The sequence below is a fragment of the Pleurodeles waltl genome, chromosome 4_2 (genome assembly GCF_031143425.1).
Source record: "Pleurodeles waltl isolate 20211129_DDA chromosome 4_2, aPleWal1.hap1.20221129, whole genome shotgun sequence".
In the NCBI taxonomy this organism is placed as follows: Eukaryota; Metazoa; Chordata; class Amphibia; order Caudata; family Salamandridae; genus Pleurodeles; species Pleurodeles waltl.
The window spans coordinates 94,865,822-94,892,379 of record NC_090443.1 but is presented as its reverse complement, the minus strand read 5'-3'; the positions used below and the strand labels follow the sequence as shown (position 1 = coordinate 94,892,379).

General features: G+C 46.1%; 1 long non-coding RNA gene across 1 annotated transcript in view; it reads left to right on the top strand.

Annotated features, from left to right (window-relative positions):
• The first annotated feature begins 333 nt into the window (after positions 1-333).
• The window catches only part of LOC138292304 (uncharacterized), a 180,591-nt gene continuing 154,366 nt past the window's right edge, over positions 334-26,558 (top strand). Inside the window, exon 1 of the long non-coding RNA XR_011202644.1 lies at positions 334-544. This is a non-coding gene — a long non-coding RNA (uncharacterized lncRNA). The remainder of the gene's footprint in view (positions 545-26,558) is intronic.

Sequence of the window (26,558 nt, the reverse complement as noted above, 5' to 3'; positions counted from 1 at the left end):
TTTAGAGGCTGTCAGAGTAGGAAGGAGCACTGCCATAAATCGGCAATGCTACTTTCCTGCCAAACTCGCGGTTCTCCCGCCCCTTACAGGGGCAGGGGAATTGCACAGTTTCCACTGGCTAAACCTCAGCTGGCTCCACCGCCAGAAACCTCTGATCTGATGGCCCCCGAGCTACTTGGCCTTCATGTTATAGTAGGAGTTGCCAGGCACCGTTTAGGATTAGATTTCCCTGCATGGGTCCTCAAAGCCCTTCACCAACGGTACTAGGGAGAGAAATCAAACTCGACTGTGTCAGCGCCATTGTTTTTTTATGTTTTCAAGAAAAACAACTCCTTCTTTGGGAGATTGTTTCTTGAAAACGAACTCTTGACGAGAGAGCACATCAAACACGACACCCGTTCAGGAAAGTTCAGTTCCTTTAATGGAGTCCTCTATCTGCTTCCCTGCTGAAAGTTAAGATATTACCACCTTCCTGGCTCTAAATTTGGGAGCGAGGCCCCGACGTCCGCTGACCTGCTGACTGTTAAAGCACACCGGGGTCTAGGTGAGCCTATCTGATACATATTTGGCACACTTCTTCAACTAATTGTGCTTCACCTTTAATAATTATTTGCACACTTTTTTCACAGAATTGTACTTATTATTTTTCAGAGTTGTGCACATATTTTTACTGATTCATGAATACTGCCGTGGTGAAGCACTGCATTTCCTTACAGAACTGTACAAGATTCTTTACAGGGTTACGTATATTTATTTCTTCGTGTATTTCTGCATTACTGAATCATGAGCAAGTCTTCCCGAATTTCTCAGCAGCTCTGTACAGACTTGTGTGTAGTTTCTTTACGGAATCGTGCCTATATCGGCACAGCATCCTGTTTCACAGAAATGTGTATTATGCCTAAACTAGAATGATCACACAGGAGCATCTTCAAATACGTCAAAGTGTGCATACCTGGGCACACGCCTTCACTGGATTGTGTGCACTTGAGATGTTGGCACTGAATCTCAAACGTACTGAGAATTTTGTTTACAGAAACGTTTTTATGGATTATAAACTTTTTTACATACATTTGTATGCTCTTCTTTTCAGAACTGTGCTCACTTCTTTACAGAATTATAAATACCTTTAGAAGAATCCTGTGCACATCCTTACACAATGATGCATATTTCTTCAGTGAATTGTGCACACATCTTTCCACGACAGAATACTCTTTAAAGAACCGTAACCACCCTTTGTAGAATCAAGCTCAGTCCTTGTAGAATTATATTCATTTCTTTACAGATGTTTCCATGCTTCCTTCGAGAATTGTGTGCAGACCTTTACAGAATTAAAAACTTTTTTTTACAGAAAGACACGTTTCTTACAATAAATGTATGCCCATAATGAAAGCATTATGTGAGCTCCTTAGAGAACTACACATTTCATTACAAAACTGTGCACATGTATTTGCTAACTGTTGCACTTTCTACAGAATTCTGCATACTTCTTTTTAGGATTAACTGCACTTCTTTGTAAAACGGTATGCACGTCTCAACAGAACTATCACTGTTTCTTCTTTTCAGAATTATGGCCCTCATTTTGAACATGGCGGGTTGGCCTGTCATGCCGGCATTGGCGGCTGAATCCGCCCGCCAACATGGCGGGCCAACCCGCCGCATTACGAACATAGGGGGTCATTCTGACTTCTCCGCCGCCCGCCAAAGTACCGCCGTCAAAATACCGCTGCGCGGTCAAAAGACCGCCGCGGTAATTCTGATTTTCCCGCTGGGCTGGCGGGCGACCGCCAGAAGGCCGCCCGCCAGCCCAGCGGGAAACCCCCTTCCATGAGGATGCCGGCTCCGAATGGAGCCGGCGGAGTGGAAGGGGTGCGACGGGTGCAGTTGCACCCGTCGCGATTTTCAGTGTCTGCTTGGCAGACACTGAAAATCTTGGTGGGGCTCTGTTAGGGGGCCCCGCGACACCCGTTACCGTCCCGGAGCAGCGCCACGGAACAGGTAAGTGCTGTCCAAGAGGGAAGGGGAGAGGGGTGTGTGTGTGTGTGAGTGCATGGGGGTGTGCATGAGTGTTTGTGAAGGGGGATGTGAGTCTGAGTGTATGAATGCATGTGTGCATGTAGGTGTATGGATGCATGAGGATGTGGAGGATTGGGGTTTAGGGGGACCTAGATGGAGGTGGGGATGGGTGGGGGATGGTGAGGGGGGTTTTGGGTAGCGTACAGGGAGATTTGGGGAAGGAGGGAAGGTGAGTCGGTTTTTGGGGTTCGGGGGTGGAGGCAGTTCTAGGGGCTTTTGGTAGTGGCAAGGGGGGTCTCGCGTGTCACATACAGGTGACAGGAATGAGAATTCCTGTCACCCATATGCTTTCTGCCAGGGATTACCTGGCGGGGTATCCAGCCAGGAAATCCCTGGTGGAAATGGGATCATAATCCCACCGCCAGTCCGGCCTCCACCGCCGGGTCAAAAGTGCCTACAGTCGGCCCGGTGGTCGATTCTGGCCTGGTGGTGGGTAGTAGTGAACTGGCTGTTTTGCAGCCAGTTCACTTCTGTGTTTAGAATATGGCGGTCTGGACCGCCATGCCGTTTGCGGTAATGACCGCCAAAATGAGGGCCTATGTTCGTACTTTATTATTTCTTTACAGATTTGTGTGGCATATTTTACACAAGTGTGTGTACCTCTTTGCAGCATTAGAAGTCTTTTTGACAGAATTTTACAGACTTCTTTGCAGTACTGTGCACTTTTCCACCTTGCAGATTCACGTACATTTCGTATGCGTCTCTACAGATTTGCATGCACTTTGCTACAGAAATGTTTAGAATTATTCACACAAATCTGTGTACTTCTTCATCTTGGATATTTTAGATAGCACCCTCTTGAACACAGATGAACATAACCCCTGTTTCCTGATGTTGTTGTACCTCTCAGTTGCCTTCAATGTAGTCAACCACCCACACTCAATCCCACCCTGAACTCCTAAATGGAATTCACTGGCAATATCCTTCAGTGGCCCTTTTCCAGCCAACAACATTTTGCTCAAATGGGCATCTCTAGGTCCCAAAAGATTCCTATTGTCAGCCACGTTATCTTCAATGTTTACAGGGAGCCTCTTGGGGCTCTACTCACAAATAAAGGCATCAATATTCACCAATTTCCAACATATCCACAACATTACCTGAAAGTCTCCTCTGCTCCAGATGTCCAATGCCTCAAGCCCTGCCTGCACCTCATTCTGACCTGGATGTCAAGCACCATCTTGATCTTCCCCACCAAGAGAGAATTCCAGCTATTTGCTAAGAACCTAAGAATAACAAGCAAAAAGTAGTACAAACTTGGCTCAATGATATGAGCTTTGACGAACCCTGGACACCAACTGCATTCTCAAGGAAAACCAGTGCTTAATTTGAGCCGGTGGTTTCCAGGGCTCGGCACCAGTACGTATGACAGTCTACCACATGGTGGCACTGTTTCTTTAATTTAGAGATGAGCACAATAAGAGTTCTTTATTAATTTATTATACATTCAAAATTACTCTTACCTGCTGCCCAAGCCATCTTATTAGCCTTGGGGGCCTGGAATAATCTGAATTCTCACGCTTGTAGGTGTGTGATGGTTAGTAGATGTGTTGGTATTGTCATTGGCAGCGCTGGCATGGGCAATAGGTGGTGCAAGCTGCAGTGGTCTCATGATAAGGGCCCTGGCACTTAGGTGGTCATTATGAACATGTCATTACCGCCAACGGCATGGTGGTCCAGACCAACATATTCTGAACACAGTAGTGAACAGGCTGCAAAGCAGCCAGTCCACTACTACCCACTGCCAGGCTAGATTAGACTTCTGGGCCGACGGTAGGCACATTCGAACTGGCAGTGGAGGCCAGACCGGTGGTGGGATTAATATCCCATTCCCACCAGGGATTTCCTGGTGGGATACCCACCAGGTAATCCCTGGTGAAAAGCATACGGATGAAAGGAATTCTCATTCCTGTCACCTGTATGTGACACGCCATGCCCCCCCCACTTGCCACTACCCCCACCCCCCTCCAAGCCCCTAGAACTGTCACCTCCCCCGAACCCCAAAAACCGACCCCTCAACTCACCTCCCCAAATCTCCATGTAGGCCTCCCAGTTCCCCCCTCACCATTCCCCACCCCCCCTCTACATACAGGACCCCCAAACCCCAACCCCCCCACATCCTCATACACATACATGCACACCAGCATTCATACACTCAGACACACATACCCCCCTTCACAAACACTCACGCACACCCCCATGCACTCACACACTCATACACACACCCCCTTCCCTCTCGGACAGCACTTACCTGTCAAGTGGCACTTCTCCAGGAGGGAACAGGCTCCTTGGATGCTACTCCGCCGGCATTGCCTCGTCTCCATACACCGCCACGCCTAAAACTGCATCATTATAGGCGTGGCAGGGTATGGACTGATGTGGCAGTGAGGGTGGAGCAACATCCACCCCCGCCACCGACCGCCAGCATGGCGAGCCTCACCACCATCAATGGCGGTGAGGCTCCTTGCGTCGGAATTTGGCGGAATGCCTGCCACCGCAACAGGCAGTCTTCCGTCGACCATCAGCATGGTCAGCGGTGGGCTATCCCGCCATGTTTGAAATGAGGGCCATAGTTTGTTACAAATGAAGCACTGAGAAAAACATTGCCAAAAACAAGTCAAACTTGTACCAGTTCTTTTTTTATAAAGAAAGTGAAACTGTTCTTCCCTTGAAAGTGACTTCATATTTGCTGTTTATGCCCTTGAGCTCTCAAATCTTTGTAGGTAAAATGCCTGCTTTGTGGCCCCCTTGTGTCTACTGTGGTCCCCCCTTAAAGACATTCTGCATGCCACAATACATGTCATCCGGGGCCTGAAGAAATATGATTACATCACTCCATTTTTTCCTTTTGGAACTTCACTAACTCCTCCTGCTGGACCACACCATGTTAAAACCAGATGCATCATTTACAAAACCATCATGGATGGAGCCCTCTCATACACAGATGAAAAGGTCACCATCAAACTGAAGATAAAGAAATGTAAAAATAATTCAAGGCAGCAGGCCTTTTCCATCTATGCATCCAGGATTGTGCACAGAATCAGGACCAATCTAGCAGTGCTTCAATTCAGGAAAGAGACACATCTCTTTAAAGTAGACTACAACATGTGCCATAATAGAACACGTGCTCCCAAAACCCACCTACCTTTCCAGTTTCTCACCAACTTTCATCTAGCCTTTGATAAAGTACAATGCACTGCTACATTTTGCAGGCATGGATTGAAAAACAATATCAGCCCTGGCAAAAATGGTCCAACCATCCTCAAACGTCAGAAGACCACGGCTAAAATGAGGCCAATGAGGGCAATTGTTAACTCATGACTGCCCACCCAGCTCTGAAAATAAGAACTTACCCAGAAACCTACATATGAAATGTCAGTGTGGCGGATGGTCTGTCTAGCCATGGTCTTTTGGTACGAATCGGTCTGGACAAACGCTGCATAAATGCAAGCCATACATAATGCACATTAGCTAAAGATTACTGTATTTGTTTTCTATTTTCCTACAAGTCTGTGTCTCAGCACATCACAGTAATAATACTCTGCTTCCTCCCCTTCTTGTACCAGCCTCAGCGGATTCCTCAGCAGTGTATGCAGTATTCTCGGTTGGCAGAACAGGGCAGGCAAGGCTACACAAATCAAGCAGAGTGCAACAGCACAAGAAGGCTGCTACACTAGGAGCCTCAGAGCATCTGACCTCAGGGGTGGTATGCCCCGTAGGCATTTTGGGTAGGTGGCACAGTCCAGAGGACTGTCAGCCTGTTTTTAGGTCGAGCACATGCGCTTTGACCTGTTATAAATATTGTGGGCTTCAAACCACTCCCTCCTCACGCCCATCGCTATTACTGGTTTGTGTGCTTGCCTTTAAAAAATCCCTAGAAGTCATTGATAATTGCTTTACGTTTGTCTCACCTTGGGACGGTTTTGTTACCGCCTTGCAGACTGACCCTTTTACTTGGATAATTGCACGATTGCCGATATACTTCAGCGTGGGTGAACTATTTTTTCCGTCCGTCTCCCCTTCATGCTCCATGGCAGCCATAGCAGCCATAGCCTTTAGAGCGCGAAAAGTGCCAACAGAGCAAACTCCGTCAGCGGTATTGGAGCGCTGGTCACATTGTTCACACTGTTACCTAATCAGAGTCATATATTTTTGGCTCTCCCCTTCATGCTCCAAAGCTTTTCCAAAAACACATATGTGATAAATGCATTACTAAAAAACACAGAAATCCACAACAGCTCTTCCAGCACAGCGGGAGAGCCGATACCACAGTATTCATTGCACTTGGGCAAAGTCACCCCATAATGCTTTGCAAGCATTCTTTCTCAAAATATCGTTGACCATAACGCAGCTTGTGGTTTTCTTAGGACAATGGGACCACCACCAAAATGTTCAGCATGATGCAGACACACTATTTCTGTTTAGGTCATCTCTGGGTCGCCAGACTAGGTTAGTGGAGATCCCAAAATAATAACCACTTCCACCATTCAGTCCTTTTTTATGCTATCTTATGGCTGGAACTTGTGATTTACAGTTTAGAGAAGTTTGTGTTTTAAGGGCCTTAGTATTGCAGTATGCTTGCTAGGCTTAAAAACATAGGGGCTAAATATATGGTTGCACTACAATACTTTGTGCTATTCTATTTTCATGTGGTTATATCCTCCAGGGTCTAATTATATGGTTACATGACCATGTTTCTTACAAATGATATTTTAATTGTGGTGTCCTCTAGGGGCTGTTCTGAGCATTACAGTCAGCATACTACAATATGTGCTGCACTCTGTTGTCCCATAATGCTTTGCAGGGCATTCACAGCCTGCTCTTTCTGTCTAGATCATCTCTCGGTCCAAATACTAGGTTAATGGCGGCCCCAGAATAATAACCCCTTCCTCCATTCAGTGTCTTTTTAACCTCTTTCATGACTAGAACTTTTGTTTTATAGCTGAAAGTAGTTTGGGGCATATTTATACTCCGTTTGCGCCTAATTTGCGTCGTTTTTTTCGACGCAAAACTAACTCCATATTTATACTTTGGCGTTAGACGCGTCTAGCGCCAAAGTTCATGGAGTTAGCGTCATTTTTTTGCGTGAACACTTTCCTTGCGTTAATGATATGCAAGGTAGGCGTTCCCGTCTTAAAAAATGACTCCGATGCATATGCGTCGTATTTATACTCCCGGGCAAAAATGACGCCCGGGAGTGGGCGGGTCTAAAAAACCCGCATTAGCGCCGGATTTTAGCGCCTGGGTCAGGGCAGGCGTTAAGGGACCTGTGGGCTCAGAATGAGCCCAGAGGTGCCCTCCCCTGCCCCCAGGGACACCCCCTGCCACCCTTGCCCACCCCAGGAGGACACCCAAGGATGGAGGGACCCTCCCCAGGGACATTAAGGTAAGTCCAGGTAAGTATTTTTTTTTTTTTTGTGGCATAGGGGGGCCTGATTTGTGCCCCCCTACATGCCACAATGCCCAATGACCATGCCCAGGGGACAGAAGTCCCCTGGGCATGGCCATTGGGCAAGGGGGCATGACTCCTGTCTTTGCTAAGACAGGAGTCATTTCAATGGGGGATGGGCGTCGTAAAAAAATGGCGCAAATCGGGTTGGGGCGATTTTTTTGCCTCAGCCTGACTTGCACCATTTGTGGACGCCCATACGCCATTTTCCCCCTACGCCGGCGCTGCCTGGTGTACGTTGTTTTTTTTAACGCACACCAGACAGCGCCGGCGGCTAACGCCGGCTAACGTCATTGAATAAATACGGCGCCCGCATGGTGCTTCAGAATGGCGTTAGCCGGCGCTAATTTTTTTGGCGCAAAACTGCGTTAGCGCAGTTTTGCATCAAAAAGTATAAATATGGCCCTTTGTGTTTTAAGGATATTGTTTGTAATATCATTGCAGTAGGCCTGCTAGTCCTGAAAATGTGTAATGCACTACACTCTCTAGGGGCTAAATATATGGTTACATTGCAATACTTTCAGTTATTTTCTTTCCATGTGGTTATGCCCTCTACGGGCTAACTATATGGTAACATGACCATGTTTCTTACAAATACTATTTTCAATTTGGTGTCCTCTAGGGTCTGTTCTGAGCATTACAATCTAATGCCAAATGTTTATTTCTAATAAAGGTTTTTATTGGATTTATATGATAATTGTATATGCTTTATTAACCTCTCCTTTTTGCAATTATGACCACGATTCAGGCCAGCATAACATCCTTATCACACTATGATTGTTTGAACACTCTTAATATGTTTGGGTGACCCTTCTAGTTTATTTCTTTTGTTACTCCTCCATGGTTGTCTTGTTTTGGGAATTGTGTTAGCCAGCCAGCCAGCGACTCTGATGGCGGGGTGGTGAAACTAGTATTCTATTGGAATTAGCATGGCAGATTTAAATTAGGTGGCTAAATGTGCAACATTTTCATTTTTGGTTGCAGATAGAGGAAGAAGGTAAATAGAAGTGCTTTAGTTATATGCAGGGCTACTGGAATTATGTGGCGGGTAAAGAGAAAATTATGTTGCTGGGTTGGCCAATTTATGTAGCAAGAAAAGTCCAGTTCTGAATTTACAACTCCAATAGCTCTAACTCAAGCAAATACCATTTTATGGTAGGGAGACAGACATGGTGGCTGGTAGCCGTCTGTGTCCAGAAACTTTTTTGTCTTTAGTGGGTCGGGAAATAGCATGGGTCACTTAGGACACGGAAGACGCCAAGATAGCTGACTTGCTTTGCTCCCTCCTTCACGAGGCAGGGCATGAAGATATACTTATTGGAAGCACAAGGGTTGGTGGCTTAGGCAGTGGCAGGGCCCAGTCGGCCTGCCGCTCACAAGAATATTTTGCGGCGCAATCTTTCACTGTTTGTGGCAGCTCCCCAAGCTGTCACAAAAACCTGATGAGGAACATGAGGGCACGGAGTCTGTTAACCGTGAGGCACCATCAGTGATGGCACCCACACAGGCCTCTCAAGGACAGGGGACGGTGGGGGGGTTCCTGTAAGGACAGGTGGAGTGGCAGCTGCTTTGTGCATTTTTCCAGGAAGAGGCAGGAGGAGAGGACGGGGCATAGTGTGAGGCTGGCAGTGGTCCTGAGTTGCCTGTCTTCAACTAGGAATTGACTCCTGCAACATCAGAGAGGAAAACAAATCAGGCCTGGCTCGTGATGGCCACAATATTACAGAGGGTGAAAGGGGTAACTGGGTGTTTTGTTGGGAACGGGAAGATCCATCCCTGCTGTCAATGTAGAGGTAGCGGCGTGTGGACCCCACTTCAGTGAGCCGGAAAGGTTGGGTTCTGATGTAGCGGATAAAATAAAGAAGCCCGGGGTTTCACGCCTTGGGCAGTTAGTGACCTACACAAAAGGAGTCTGTGTCCTGTTTATTTGGTCACTGCTGTAGGCCCGCTGTGCGATCTACCCACGAGGTCTACAGCATAACAACTGGTGAGAAGGAGGTGGCTTATCCATGGGTGCTACCGCCGCCATTCACAGAGCACAGTGCCTTCCTCAGAACAGTGTTTAGAGCATGTCCAGCTGCTCCCTTGCACCCCTGTGATCCCAGGTTGGTTCCTGTTCAACTCGCATCTGCATGCAGCAGAACATAATTCGCACAGGGATGTTCCAGTTTCTCCAAAACGCTGAAGTGCTGCCAGAGAACCCCTGCCAGGTAGTGCTGCTCTAGAGCTCAATTTCACCAGCTGCCCTGTCAACCGGCTGTCAGTTGCCCGGTGACGTGTTTCAATTTGTTGCTAGGGTCTGACGGTTTGGAGGTGCCTATAATTGGTGCTGTGCTACTCAAGGGCCTCAATTTCACCACCTGCCCTGTCAAGCTGCTTCCAGTTGCTTGGTGAGGTGTTTTTCAATATGTTGCTGGGGCCTGTCTGTTTGGAGGTGCCTATGTTGCTGCTGTGCCCTGCCTGCTCCAGCTGGTGTCCACTGCCCAGAGAGCTGCGTAGTTGCTACTGTGGCCTATCCCCTACACACAACTAAGGACCCAGATCCTGCAGTTTTGTCTCTAATAGAGATTTGCAAGCCAGACCCACTCACTCTGCTGCCCTCTGCGTTTAGCCCATCTACATACTGCGCTTGGGGAAATTACGTGTCTTTGTCCGCAGTCAGTGCTCCAGGTCCTACTTAGGAAGTGACAGTCCCCAGTCGTACCAATCATGACCTCCATTGTGGCATTGGAACCATTTGTACTGGATGGCCCTCCTCCAGCCCTAGCAGCCAAATGGAAGGATTGGGTGGAAAGAGTGGAGACCTATTTTGCGGCAATAGCACCGGACAACGTCAGGCGATGTCCCATGTTATCACACCTTGGAGGTGAGGCAATCCATAAGCTGGGGAAATCCGTTGTGGAAGTTGGCCCCCTTTCACATAGACATCATTGAAACAGGCATTATCGGCCCATTTCACATATCTAGCAAACCCAGACAATGAAAGATTCCTGCTATGCTAGGCTCAGCGACTACCAGAAGAGTCTGTGGACACCTTGTATGCTCACCTCAAAAACCTAGTCAGCACCTACACCCTACCAGATGCTAACAACAAAATTTGTGTGCAATTGATTCAAGGATGCTCCTCCATCAAGCTCAGGGAAAGCATTCTACAGGTGCTGGGTATATTGTGGCAGACATTCTGACAATGGGTTGACCCAAAGGGCTATTTAAAGTGCAGGCAGCGCTCATGTAAGTGGCTCTGCAACAACAGGTGAAGACCGAACCGGTCAACACGGTGGCAGCCGAGAGCATGGACAAGAAGAAGACACGCTCCAAACCCAACTCAAGTCAAAGAATATGCTACAACTACAGAGAGTCCAACCCTCACTAAAGACCCTGTCCTGCACAAGGAAGAAGATGCTCCGCCTGCAACAAGCCCAACCATTTCGCAAAATTGTGCAGGTCTTCCACACCAAAAAAGGGGCAAAAAAACAAAACAGTAAACGCCATGCAGATTCTGGAAATACCAGATGATGACGGGGACATCGACGATGACTATATGGACGGGACAGTGTACATCATCCATGGTCTACAACCCAGTGGATATCAGCAGATACGTGAACCCAAATGCAACATCCTCCCAGCAGGACACGAGCTGCTAGCATTAATCGATACTGGGGTTTCAATTAACATCATGGCAGAAGAGGTCCTGAAGACACTTCCCACACAACCGGTCTTACGTCCAATGTCCACTCAAGGCTTTGCGCATGGCTCTTCAACACCACTCCCTCTCGCCAGCTCCCACTCGCTGGTGTATTAGCAATGGAAATCCAGCATGACTTTCTCTCCACTAGTTGGAAAGTCAACCGAATAGACACTTCTCTGGAATGCTATTGAGCTGCCGGACAGTGGAACATTTGCAATTGGTCACTTTTGCCTTCAGTGTCCCCCCAAGAAGCGTGGATGAATTGGTGAATGAGTTTTAAACCTTATTTGATGGCATAGGATGTCTCAAAGACAGCCTTGCACACTTGCACGTTGACGAATCCTTCCAGCCTGTTGCACTGAAGCATCGGAGGGTGGCGTTTCACCTGCGCCCCAATGTCGAGGCAGAACTACAGAAGCTAGAACATGAGGAAATTATAGAAAAGGCCAATGGCCCCACCCCCTGGGTATCCCCAATTGTGGTTGTACGAAAACCCAAGCAGCCAGGAGACCTCAGAATCTGTGTGGATGTGCGCTTAATCAATTTGGCCATCCAATGAGAGCGGCACCTGGCACCCACAGTCAATAACATTGTGGTAGAGGTCAGATGTTTGAGGTGGTATTCCAAAATGGATCTCTGTGCTTGATATTATCAACTAATGCTCGCACCCGAGTCAAAAGCAATCACCATATTTTTCACCCATGTGGGTTTGCAAAGATATAAATGCCTTAGTTTCAGAGTGTCCAGCACAGCAGAAGTCTTTAAGAACACCATTAGAGGGGTTTTGGCTGGCCTTGATGGAGTGATCAACATCAGCGACGATATTCTGGTGCATGCCCCCACTTTGGAAGAGCACCTAGATCATCTGAGAGCGATCTTCCAGAGACTAAAGGACAGTGGTCTCACACTTCACAAGGAGAAATGTGCCTTTCTTCAGAAAGACATTGCGTTCTTTGAGTACCATTTCTTAGAAGAGGGAGTCATGCCAGACCCCGCTAAAGTCCACGACATCCAAAGAGCTCCAGCACAACTAACATCACTGGAGTGCACAGTTCTTAGGAATGGTTACTTACTACGGTGCTTCATCCAAAAACTAACCACCCTGCTTCAGAAACTGGTCAACACTACTTGGAACTGGGGACCCGCTCAAGAAGAGGCTTCTCAGGCGACCAAGAAGGCGTACACTGGCATACTTTGATCCTGGCCACAAGTCTGAATTATCTGTGGATGGCAGCCCTTTTGGTTTGGGAGCAGTACTGTCACAAAAGCAAGCAAATGGGGAATGGTCTCCGGAAGCCTATGCCAGTTATGCCCTGACGGACACCGAACAACACTACTCCCACATCGAAAAGGAGACTAATGCCATGTATTGGGGTTGTCACCATTTTCACCTATATCTGTACGGCCAACCATTCACAGTTCATACCAATCACAATCCCCTGATTCTTTTTTTCTCTGGGTCCTCCTCAAAACCTCCTCTGAGGATAGAGAAGTGGATACTCCAATTGCAAGACTACCGGTTCTTTGTGGTGTATCGGCCAGGTGCCCACAATCCAGTGGACTACTTAACTAGACATACCTGCCCAGCCACAGATGAAGAAGAGTCTGAGGTGGAAGAAATGGAGGAATATGTTTGTTTCATGGTAGAAAGGTCCAGACATTTGCCGATCTCCATCGAAGATATTGTGCAGGCCATGGCTAAAGATGAATGTCTCCAACTAGCCATCTCTGCAGTTGCATCAGGAACCTGGAACACCCTAACTCAGAATGCGTCTTGTCGCACAGAGGGCGCAAGACTGATGCTAGCATCACTACATAACATTTGTCTGGAATTAGTGGTTTCCCCAGAGGATCTTTAATGAGAGGCCCACAATTGGTAATTCCAAAAACATTACAACAACAGCTGGGTGACCTCGCTCACACCACTCATCACAGAATTGTCGGAACCAAGTCCAGACTGAGGTGCAAAGTATGGTTCCCTAATCTTGACAGTTTGGTAGAGAACACAATAAGACAATGCCCACTGTGTCAGGTAACCAGCTCCACAGAATCATTGGCACCCATTATCACAGGGACAATTCCCTCACATCAGTGGCACAGGGCCAGCGCTGATTTTGGGAGTTTACTGGATGGCTGGCACATGCTGGTGGTTATAGACGACTTCACAAAATACCCAGAAGTGAAATACTTGAGTCGATCACTGCCAGCTAGACGATACCCCTGCTAGAAAAAATCATGGTCAGTTATGGATTACTGTGAGAACTCGAAAATCGCAATGGCCCTCCATTCTCCAGTCAAGAGTTTGCTGAGTATTTGCATTCAAGAGGCATTTGTCACCTAAAGGTCACAACCCGGTCACCCAAAGCCAACGGTGAGGCAGAAACATTCATGTGGACACTAAATAAAATCCCCCGGATTGCCCTCGCCAAAAGCCAGACCATGGAGTGTGCTCTTTATTCTTTTCTGAGAGAATATCGCTTGACATTGCATGCCACTATAAAGGTGAGCCACTCCACTCTTCACATGCAAAGGACAGTGGGTGACACAATCCCTCATGCAGAGGTTCCTTCAGCCCTACAAAACCAAGTAGCGAAAGCATTGAATCAGCGCGAGACACAGAATGATCAAGTTTCCAAAGCAAAGCGAGCCACACAATGAGTTATCTGATTAGGTGATCAAGTACTGGTCAAAAATCGACATCCCAGGGGGAAGTTCTCATTACCTTTCAAAGTTGATAGATGGAAAGTAACCGCTGTAAAGGGGAAAATCATAACTGCATACACGAAACAGTCACAAGAAATATATAGTTTGTCAACCTATACAAAGCCCCTGCCAATCGCTCAAATGTCCTCTCTCAACCCTCACTGGCGGAGAAGGGAGAGGGTGAGAAACGATTACCGTCTGGGGTCTGAGAAGCCTGCACCCCCCCTCAATGCTGACAACATTCCCAGATATAAATGGATCTGGGAGCCCCGGCTGGGCCCAGCAGTGACCAAAATAAGGACAGTCAGGACATGATGCCAGTCCCAAGTCTTCCATCAACACCAGAAGGTCTAGGAAGCAGTAGAGGAACTCCCAAGTGGTAAGGGACCAGGAGATATCATCTGAGGCTGCATCCAGTGAAATCTTCCCACCTCAGAGACTTTGTGGTGGAAGGAACTTTGCAACAAGCTGAAGTTATCTCTCTTGCGCTCTCTCTTTCTCTCGCCCCCTCTTTCTTTTTTTCCTCCCTTCTCACTACAGTTGGTATGGTTGTCTGTCATTGTATCTAGCACCCCCACCCGAGTGGTGCTACCAAATATTATGTCCAGTTTTTGTTGCAGTACAAGCTTTACTTTAAGTTGTGTTTTGGCGTTTGGGTAAAGGAGCAATGTTATGTTGGGAACGGGAAGATCCATCCCTGCTGTCAATGCAGGGGTATCGGTGTGTGGATGCCGCCTCAGTGAGCCCGAATGGTTAGGTCCTGATGTAGCGGGTAAAATAAAGAAGCTTGGGGTTCCAGAGTGTTTGATGGCAGACCAATCTCAGGCAAGGGTGACAAGGAGAATGGACGAGCAGGTGCGTGTGGTGTCATTATATTTCTCACAGGCGCATGCCACAGTGGGGGGCAGAGAGCATACTGAGTAGTTGAGAGGAGCGTGTCAGATGGGCCACAAATGGGTAAGGTCACAGCCATAGGGGCAGCTGTGCTAGAGTGGAGTGATGAAGAATGGTCCATAGAGGTAGAGGAGATTCGAAAAGGAAGTGAGACAGAAGAGATGAATGACTTTACCAGCACCAAGTGGCCAAGGGGGCAAGCTGTTAAAAGATTATGCAGAGAAGAGAGGGGGTTGGGGTGGTTCCATGGTTCTACAGGGTAGTGGCAGTTGGGGGGGGGGAATTGGGGTTAGGGAGTGACAAGGGTGGGACAAGGATGGGGAGGAAGAAACAGTCTGGTGTCCAGTAGGGCACAGACTGGGGGCAGTGATGCTGGAACAATTATCAGATTTGGGGTTGCTACCATCAGTGCCACATCACTGAAGTCCTAGGCATTGTCAAAAATCCAAGAGTCACGATGAACAAGTGTAGCAAATGAGTAATGCTTATTCAGAAGAAGAGTGGTAAGGATGTGGTGTGTAGAGGGTGGCGCATTTTGGAGCATACTGTTGCAAATATATTAACAAACCATGGTGTGCTAGTGCACTGTCATTTACAGATAGCACCTTTTTCATTGAAATGCCCCCTATGTTTGCCCAGACATGCAGTTTTACTGATAAAACTGTATAGCACACAAACAACAGAGTGTGGAAATTGAGTTCAACTGAATATTTATCATTGCCACATCACTAAGTAAAGTGTCTTTATTTGCTTTGATCCTATGAAAAATCATTGTTTCCATCGTACTTCAGAATTACAAAAAAGTGCTTTCCTTTGTGCTTGCACTTGAAATAACTGTACAGTCTATTTACAGTTATTTAAATTTTGTGGTGGTAGGAAACAAATTGACATTCTACAGCCTTTTCTTCACACTTCTCATCCCTCCAGCAAGACTCTCACATAGTCCACTTAAACAAATATCCCTTTTTAGTCAAGAAATGAAAAGTAAACTCACATCTCCATGTTAAATGATTGAGCTGCAATTTGTCAAAAGAAATAGCCTGACATTTTATCTCTGTCTGAATAAATAGCAAATTTGACAAGATAAAGACAATTGAAAGACATCTTTATTGTTCCTTCATCAACTGAACTCCAGCATGGTTATTTATGTGGGTGCTGCAACACCACATGCATCCCTACTTCCAGTGCCTATGAGTGGGGGATGCCATATGTCAGCACAGAGAAGGAATGCCATTAAGGGCTGTGGGTAAGTGGGTTTGGGTGCCAGAGGAGTGACAGGCCTGGGTAACGAATGATTGCTAGCACACCAGGTCTTATTGATTGCAATTTAGTTTTAGGCTCATTCAGAAAATCAAACTCATGAGAGTCTTGTGTGGCTCCATTACCCTAAGAGAAAGATGGGGCATGGTTACGGGCAGCCGGCACTCCATCAGCTTCAGATGGCACTACACCAGTCAAGGAAAGGTCAAGTAAGGCCTCGCCAAGAAGATAAGAGCTGCACAAACCAGGTGACTGGGAGGATGCAAATGTATTTAATGATGAAGTAGCAGGTCCAAGTGGGCATCCAATTGGAAGGGTGGAGGCTGGTGATACACTGGAATTGGATTACAATGAGAAGGAAGAAGGGAAATTGGTGGAACATGATGAGGAAAGGGTATTGGAGGAGTGGCAATGGTGATCAAAGAGCAACACGGGAGGAGAGCGTGGGTCCAGCCAGGCTGAGATTAGTGTGTTGCAAGATCAAGTATGGGAGAATGTGGTGGAGAAAGAAAGAGAGAGTGGCAGACAACGGATGGCTGGGTGGCAGGCTTTGGTTCAGGTGCTGACTTTTGAGCCTGTTAAGCAGATAAAAGGAAGAGATAGGCCAGTCATGGTATCCAAAAAGGTGGAGACTGGTGGGGGAGTGGTGGTGCCTTACCAGGATCAGAGTTCAGCTTACAGCTGGGGACATTTGTGGCCAAGCTGTTACATGTGGAGGTAAGGGCTAACAAAGGGTCTACGAAAGAAGAATATAAGTTAGCTAAAAGGCCCACAGTGCCTGTTACAATAGGGAAGTGGACAGCTGCTTTTCTCATGTACACCAGTGTATACTGTTAAAAGTTCCCTGAGCAATGCATACCACTATTTAAATACTTGGATGTTATCAGGAAGGCTTGTAGCACATTTGGGGGGAATGCATGGCTATGGCATGATGAAGAGTTCAGGGCGAGGCTGGCAGAAGATGTTGAAGGTAAATGTTGGGAGTTGGACAACAGCCTAAGGCTGCACATGATATTGCCAACGAGGACAGCTCCTATGGTCTTTCAGCCAGTGAACTTTCAGTTTTCTATCAGCCCTTTAAGGGCGTCCCACCCATATTGGGGTATGGACAGTGGGCAAAGGACAGGTGGGGCAAGGCAGGGCATGCTGGACATTCAACAGAGGTTTCTGCAACAGGGAGTTCTCTAAGTTTTGTCACAAGTGTTGTAGTTGCAAAGCAAGACACCAGCAATACACTGTGGAATGAACTCATTGAGTACGTAGGAAACTAGCAGTAAGAGGCATCAGGGGGCGGGGTGGAGGAGTGCCAGAAACTGTGGGAAAAGGCTCATATGCCATGAAAGTTACACAGGCTGGAATACTGTGGGAAGCAAGATGGGGCAAAAATATTGCGGGAGGGTTTTCAGCACAGACCTGAGTTGGGGTATGTAGGTCTTAGGGTTAGGAAGTAGGAAGAGAATCCAAAATCCGTAAAAAAACACCTGCAGATAGTGAGAGAGAAACTGGTGAAAGAGGGGAGTGAGGGCAGAATGGTGGCCCATTTGACGAATGGCTCCTGGACAGGTAAATTGTGTCTCCTATAGGGGTCAGTACTTAAAAAAGAGAAAGGGCAGTTTTGGTTAATACAACACAATTAATGGCAAGATGGACAGTCAGTGAACAACTACATTTCTGATGACTTGTCTGCGGTGACATTATGCTCTGTGGACGTTGCCACTGACTTTGTAAACAAGGCAGTGAAAGGTGCATACTTGGCCTAGAGTGACATTATGTGGGAGTATCGCTTTTTGCTGGTTCATTCTGCAGATTTTGAGTTTCTAGAAATACCGTTTTAAGGACTGTGGTACATTGAGAATGCAATACCAATGGGTTGCCCTACATCTTGTACCCTATTTGAGAAGTTCAGCTCATTTTTGAAATGGCTTTTCAGATTTCTGACTGGTCATACAAGAGTCATAAACTACTTAGAAGACTTCTTTTTCATGTGTCACAGTGCTCCACAGACTGCCTGCAGGTGCTGGTAAGGTTTAGAGATATCTTATGGAAGACATTGGTGTGCCTTTGGCAGTAGAGAAGATATTAGGGCCAATTACTGTTTTGACATTTTTGGGGATTGAAATTGAATCAGTACAGGTAGAAGCAAGGTTGCCAGAGGATAAAAAAGGGGGCATGGTGGGGCTAGTTGACCAAATGTTAGCAAAGAAGAAAATTCAGGTCTGGGAAATGCAAGTGCTTTTCGGGCACTTGAAGTTCTCATGCTGGGTTGTGCGGGCAAGCAGAACATTTTGTAGACTGGGTTTAGCCTTCTCCGGCCTATCAAAACCGCATTACAGGCTAAAGTTAGCCACGGTGGACTTGAGGATGTGGATTATGGATCACTTGAATGGTATTTCACTGCAAGGGCTGGGAGAGGAGGCAGAGTAGAAGATACAAATATTCTTTAATGCTACTGAAAGTATGGGTTGTAGTCTACATTGGCAGGGGCACTGGTGATCTGAGCAGTGGCCAGAGCACTGTAAGACTGGAGGGAGATGCATAGCCTTTCTATATTATTTTCCTTTTGTTGTAGCTTTAATGTTGTGGGGGAACAGCTTTGTTAGCAAGAAGGTTCTCTTCAGCGTAGACGATATTGAGACAGTGCCAACAGTGGACAGGCAATCAGAAAAGGCACTAAAGTTCTGAAACTATTGTGGCTGGTTACGTCATAACACTGTGTTCAGAGCAAGTCACATTCCTGGTATTGAAGACAATCTTGAGGATGTTTGGGTCAATTTCAGTGGACTAGGTTCCATAGGTTTGCTTTGGGAGTGGACAGGGAGAGAAAAGAAATGCTGGCAGAGCTGTGGCGGCTAGGTGAATGAGGCGTTTCCACTTAGTAGTGGGGTCATTGATACAGTGGACATAGAGGACATATGGGCAAGCATGGAATGAATTTCTGGAGTGATGGGTACGACGGAAGAGGAGGCCTTGGAAAGACAGGAGGATGTGGTAACTTTTATTTTGGACATGATTGACAAAGACTGTTCAAGAGTTACAATATAAAGCAAACCGGCCAGCATCACTTTCTTTGGTAAGTTGTTTTGGGGCTATGCTTGATCTGCCAGGAAGTTAAGGAAGAGAGTGTTGGGAGGTTGGGCAAGAGCGAAAGGAAACAGGCAGGAAATGAAAGCCATTGGTTTGGTCAGTGCTTTGAAGAGTGAGGGGGGTGTTACATGCAATATACTGCAGTGGCAGAAAACCTGTATCCTTACTATCAATAAGTTGGATGATTTTGGTGCATTTCAAGTTTCAAAAGGGAGAGAAAAATGGGTAGGGGCTTGGAATGGATGGATATGGAGGTACAGGAGGAGAGTCCAGCAGTTGCCCTTAGAGAGTCGAAAACGGACCAAAGCAAAAGGAAAGAATGTAAGGCTGGCAGCTTACCCAGTACAGTGTTTATACCCAGTTTACTAGTGTGGACATTTTGGGAACATAGGACATAGGTTGAGTAGGGGTTTTAGTCATATGATGGTTCGGTATTGAGGGCTTTCCAGCTTTTAGCAGTGTTGTGGAAAGCACTTGTCTATTTAGGGCTTCTAGCAGAGGATGACAGAACACATTCTTTCAGAATTGGTGTGGCAACAGGAGGAGACAGGCGGGGTTGATTAAGGAACAGAATAAGGTGGTTGGGGAGATGGTCATCAGATTGATACAGGAGATACATGAGGCAAGGGGAGGAGGATGCATGATGGGGAGGGATGTCAACATATTGTTAATATTTTTGCAGTTCTGTTCCAGGCCCAAATTGGGAAGATATGAGCATCTTGATAGTGGGCCATTCATTTGCAAAATGGGCATATCAGCAGGCAGACAAGAGGCTTTCTGGGATGCAGTTGTGTTTCCCAGTATAAGTATAAGGGTCAAATGGTGTGGCAAAGGTGGTTTCTTATAGAAAGAGTTGTTACTGGTATTGAACAAGTTGCTTGACTTCGAGGGCTGCCCGGATGTGCTGGTTATTCATTTGGGTAGAACAATTTGTGGAGAGAGAAAGCTTTAGTACCACTAAAAGATATGAAAGTGGATTCAAAAGAGCTCAAAGTCAGTTTGGCAGGTACTTTTCTCTTTTGGACAGAGTTGATTCCCTGGAGGGAGTGGAATGAGGCTGAGATAGCAGCAGCCATAGAGAAAGCTAGGCAGAAGGAGAATAGGGAACTTTGGACGTTTTGTAGGGAAGAAGGGGTGGGGAGAGTGGTGCATTTGGTACAAGGAAGTACCGTTCCTTGGTGGTGATGTAGTATATTTAGCCACCATCGGAAACAGATTTGCACCTGTTAGTGTACCTTGAGCATTGGCAGGAGCACTTGGAGTAAGGTTGTGATTTTTGGCCAGGTGAGGAGGCCAGAGACCTGGAGGCCATATTGGGGTGGGCAGAAGTAACACGAGGAATGGGCTTTTTCTGTAAAGGTCTTTGTCTAGATGTTTTCATTGTTTGAAGCCTTTTGTGGGTTGTTGGTTGCAGTGGGCGAAGCAGTTTCAAGGTGAGTGGGAGAGTAAGTTGTCACCTGCCAAAAGCAGGAAATTAAAGGTTTACGTTTTTATAAGTAAAGTCAGTTCAGGATGTAAAGTATAGCTACAGTGATAAATAATTGGTTATGGAGCATTGTGGTGGGTAGGGACATTTAGGGGTGCGGCATAGGTCAAACAGCATGGGAATATTGATATATAGTGAGGACTATAGTTTTGTAAGGCGGTTTGCCTAGGGGTATGCAAATATTGTAATGTGCATCAGCTTCATCAAAGCAGCATTTTCCACACAACAGGTTGTCAGTGGTCTTTGCTGTGCCCACTTGCTCAAATGCAAATCTGTACCGATCTGCTGTCTGGATGACGATTCAAATTAGCTTTACAGAATGTCAGAAATGTTTTTTAATCGTGACAATCCTTTATGTTGTTTAAGGGACAGAAAATTATTTTAACAGATTACCTAATTTTAAATGTACACTATTTAATTTGTCATTATCCCAATATGCTTACCGTGTGCTGTTATTCCTATTAACCCGGACAATGACTTTCTCTTTCAAATAATTTATTTACTTGAATGTTTTGTAGCAACTAGCAGCAAACGACATTGAGCCTTCCAAAGCGTACTATAAATCCTGTGTATCTGCAACAGTATTGTTGGAAGACCAGATCCATCCCATATTTTCAGGAAGATCAAGGGCCAGATGTATGAAGCACCACATTAGCAATTACCAAATAGTGTTTTTTACTGACTCGCTATTTGGAATTCACTAAATGCGATGTAACAACGTAACCGCTAAATATTTTGTGATTGCCTAAAATTTGCAATTGCAAATAGCAATTACCAAATAGCGATTCGGTAAAATAGCAAAACGTTACTTGGTAATCGCAATTTGCCATTTTTTGCATTCTGGAGCAGCTTGATGACCTCACAACCATAAAGTGGGTCAGTCCATGCTGTTTTAAAAAGCCTGAGCCGCAGGAGGAGGCAGACACAGTGAGCTGACCATCAGGAAGCCAGTTAGAAGAGTCAGGCAGAACTCAAAGACACCATGGCCTCTAACAGGAATGACAAGTATACTGGAGGCAGAAAGAGGAAGCTCAAGTTCAGTGAGGAGGAACTGGAGGTGCTCACTGAAGAGGTGGTGAAGAGCCATGACAAGCTCTTCGGGAAAAACTCACTCCATGTCCCTGAGAGTGAGAAGCGCAAATTATCAGAACGACATCTAGGCGAAGATCAGTGCGGTGGGTATGGCGCAGCACTCCATTGAGGAGATATGCAAAACAATTTACGTACGCATGCAAAAGAGAGGGTAGCAACCGGCTTAAGGAGGCAAGGAGCACTGGCAGAGGACCACCCACCCAGACACCATCTGCCCCTTTGAGAACATGGTGGAGCCAACTCTGCAGCCTGAAGCCATAGTTGGGGTCAGTGACATAGACACCTCTGCCACACAAGGCACCAGTACAGGTAAGGACAACAATTATTTGAGTCACCATATGTGCAGGCAAAATTGTCCCCTAGAAAAAATCTATGTTAGCACTCACTGATCAAAATCATCCATGCCACACATTCCATTCAGCCCAACAATGCCTTACGGGAGTGGAAGTCCATACTCTAACGGTGAACCTAGAACAAACATTGCAGCATTGTGCATCCTCACACAGACAGACAAGACAAATGACAAGCAGAAATACCATGTCAGGGAAACTGATTACTTCAAAATTAAACTGTGAAGTGAGACATGAAAAAGTAATATGTAACTGAAATACTGCTCATTGATGTTGCAGATGTCCCTGCACCACATGCAGCAGAAACAGAAACTGGGGGAATGAGGAAAGCCAGCCACAGTCTGAGGTCGACAACATTGTGTCCATTGTGCGATGTTGTGCAACATAGAACATGTAGCCACCATCTTGCAGCAGGTCTCTGCACTGTATTGTAGTGCCCCACCACTTTTGTGCAGGCATTAAAAGCTACTCTTCAGCAGGCCAAAGGTCCTCTCAATAACACTTTGCACCCTCCTATCTGCATCATTGTAACAACGTTCACTTGGTGTAGCTGGATTGAGGTATGGTGTGAGGATGAAGCACTGTCTCCTACAATGACAGAAGTGAATATTGAGTCATTGTCATCTCTAACCTTACCTGTACACTATGCTACATTGTTCTGTGTTTATTTACCAAGTAGGTATCCTTCTCCAAACCCTCTACCAAGTAGCCATGTGTATATTCCACTATGCCTGAATATATAGGAGTCATGTGTGCTACCAGGGAATCTGGCCGCTAAATCTGTGATGATGTGCGAGGCATTGCAGATGACCAGTATATTCATGCAATGGCTATATTTCCTATTTCTGTAGATATACTCATTTTCAGATGGTGGACAGATTGCGACATGACTCCCATAAATGCAGCCAATGACGTGTGGAAATTGGGCGACCTGATAGAATTTTCATTTTTGTAAGCTGCAAGTCCTGTAGGTTGTTGGGAAATTTGATGTGCTCATTGATTTTAGTTAGCATTGCATTCAGGAATGCATGGAAGAAGCGTGACAGCGCACTTTGGGATTCACCTCCAGCTGCTGCTATTACCCCCAGATAGCTTCCTGAGGATAAGAGGTGCAGGGAGCTTAACACCTGCACATGAGTGGGTATTGAATTGGTTCTGTGTGTGTCGCTGCAGTTGTGGTTGCAAATCTGCTATTAGGTCTAATATCATGGTAGCATTCATCCTATACTCCTCTTAAATCTCCTGCTCTGTTTGGTCAAACAATGTTATGCACACTCTGAAAATGCGCTCCTGTCTCCTCCTCCCTCTCCTCAGACCTGCCAGGATCCTCATTCTCCTCGCCATGTCGTGTAGTGCAGCCATTGTCGAAAAAGGGCTGATGCACTCTGGGCCTCTTTTTATAAGTTGCACCTGTTTACCACCTGATTTGAAGTGGTGGTAAATTGCAAAAGCAAAATCCCCGTTTTGCGACCATTCGCAATTTGCAAATGGTTCATACATTGAATTTGAGATTACCTATTTGCGAATCAATTTGTGATTCACAAAAGAGAGTTGCAATTTTAGAGAATCGCTATTTTAGCAATTCCTTAAATGTGCCCTGCGAATGCCTTTCATACATTTGGAAAAGCTATTTTGCATTTACAAATGGTGGAATTTTGCAATTTGCAGCTTTCATAAATGCAAAATACTTTGATACATCTGGGCCGTAGTTACTTTCCTTTGGTAGTAGTTTTTCTGAAGGATATATTGTGTTCACGTAATTACTCATTACAAGAATTATTCCTAAGCATCATGCTGGAGCTGGAACCTTTTGAAGTCCTACCCTCTGGTTGACAGGCTGCACCACAATGATCTATGGAACAGCAGGAAATTATGCTGTACCACTAAAAAGGAACTGACCATGTACGCAACTACAATGCCATCCTAATTCTATGAATCACGTAACAGAAAAAAGAGTTAAAACTAGAAAAAAAATTATTAAGACTATACTTAAATGTCACATAGTACCATAATCGGAAAGACAGGAGATAAGATGGCATTCACTAATTAGAAGTAAAACGGATTAGCCCTCAGAAAAGCTGTTTCTGCATACTCCCTATCTGAAAACAACACCACCAAACTGTACACCAGAAAATCAGAGGCAGGTCTGAGGATTTTCAACAAATTATAGAAGAAACTGCTGAATCACCGCCCAGCACATCCTGCCAACATTGCCTCATGAAAGTGTGAATCAGGACCAAATTGCTGAATTTAAAATGTCAAGAATAGACTTCACTCTTTAAAGGTGGCAGAAATAGTCATCTCCTTGGATAAATAAGGTCTGTTGCCACCTGAGGGCTCCTTTCTAGTTAGTAGCACAAGCTAATGCTTCTAATGAGACTAATCAGTTTTGTTGTTGCTTTCCATTTCTAAGTGCCAGAGAAACTGAAAACAACTGTCTCTATCTTTCTCCCTGTGAGTGAAACTTTTGCCTGGAACAAATACAAAAGCAGAGAGCCTTCATAGGGTCCAGACAATGTAGTCGCTCTTCCATTTTGCTTGCAGCAGAAAATATTTCACATTCATCGCCACTTTATGCTCTAGAAGAAGAGAAGGGAGCTAATAAAAATCTTGCTATTCCCCCACCTGCCTCACTGAAGTGGTACCTTTAAAGAATATACTTATTAAGGGCAAAAAGCTTCTGTCACTTAGGGGTTCAAATGGGCACTCATCAAATCATGAAATGTTTAGGAGGAAATAAATGAATCAAACCTCTCTAAAGCCTGTAATTCATAATCACCTGAAACAATCCTTTGTTGATGAGTGAACAAAAGTGCAGTTGTGGACAGATATCCTTTAACAGTTTTCACATTTAGACCATCCCAAACAAAGAAGTGGCAAACTTCAGGATTTTCAAGATCAGTCAAGACAAGGGTCACAAGTCTCTATCCGCACCCCAAGCTGAAAGTAGCATCTGGGAAGTGCTAATACACCACTTTCAGCTCACAAGCCTGAAGGCATAATGTGTGAGGCAGTTGAGGCTCGCGCGAAGCAGAGGGGGCAGGGCGATGCGGCGCACAGAGAGGATTAAATTTAAAATAATTAAAAAAACATTTACCTCCGCCGCCACACCTCTCCAGACGCTCCTCTGCTGGCTGCAGGCACAGGTTTAGAGCAGCATTAGGATTGGCTGGTAATGCCCAGCCATGGCGCTCCCAGGCAGACTGTAAGCCTGTGCAGGCTCTCTCCAGCCCAGCAACTGTGTTGCGGGGCAGGAGAGAGCCTACTGCGCATGTGTGCTTGGCCGGCCTGAGATAGCCAGCCAACCATACCTGCACAGTGAGGGGGAGTGCTGTGCACTTCCCCTCATTGCTCGTCACCCCCGTGGCCCCACCCCTTTTCCCAAGAAATTATAATAAACACCGTTTATTATCGTTTTTTGGGAAAAGGTTTCCAGCTGCAGCTGCTAGTGGGGGGGGGCGACACTCCTCCGCCCTTGTGGAGGAGCAACCTCTGCTCTTCTGTCTGAGGCTCGGGATGACTTTTCCTTGATCAGGGCACCACAGCCACACTCAGCATTTAAATTGGTGCAGTGATTGAAGAGATAGTGCAATTTGAACCTTTGGCTCTGTGGCTGCCACTGGCTTGGGGAAAATTCAACACCGATTGACGTTTTTAAAGTTACATGCTGGTCAAATTCGTGGCACTGTAAAATTCTAACGGCTTTCAGCAGTTTTCAAGTCATTGCCTTTGAAACCTATTCCCCCTTTAAGTCAAAGTGGTGCCTAGAAGATTTCTGTGTGTAGGCATTGAAGGACAACGTTAGTCCCCCCGCAGGACTCCCGCAGGGGAATCCATGGTGCCTCTCTTTGATTCTCTTCTCCCAAAGAGCAGCAGCTCCTTGATGGAAGGGCTTAATCTTTGGGTGTGTGGTTTGTGGATGGGTCTGTGAAAGTGATTAGGGAGACTGTGTCAGCGGAGCATGGAACTGGGCCATGCTGGGGAAGCACCAATGTGTGCAAACCCTTTGAGCAGAGCAACGCAATCAGAATGCCTTCCTGCCCTTGACCACTTCTACCCCCAACAATCTTGCATTCAGTTTTGAAGGAGAATGAATGTGCACTGGATAAATGGACTGAAAAAACAACAAGGTAATGGAAGGAATGTTTGAACTAATTTCAGCCACTGGCAATCACTCAGGCTGCACCCCAATCCATTGTTTTTTTTGCCCATCATTCCACCCAGCAATATGCAAATCAGCCTTGACCCTGCTCCCCAGGGGGAACAGTCAAGCCTAAACTACCGGGCCAGGTCCTCCCTGAACCAGAACACAAGCTTCCTAGGACAAGTTTGCCCTAGTTAGGGCAAATCTGTCAAGTATAGCTTGGTTCCAGTGGCACAGTGAGCCCGGGACCCACCTCTGGGCATACCTAGTGTACTTAGGGTTACAAATGCAAAAACAACAAGGTGATGGACGGAAAGTTTGAATTGATCTCAGCCACT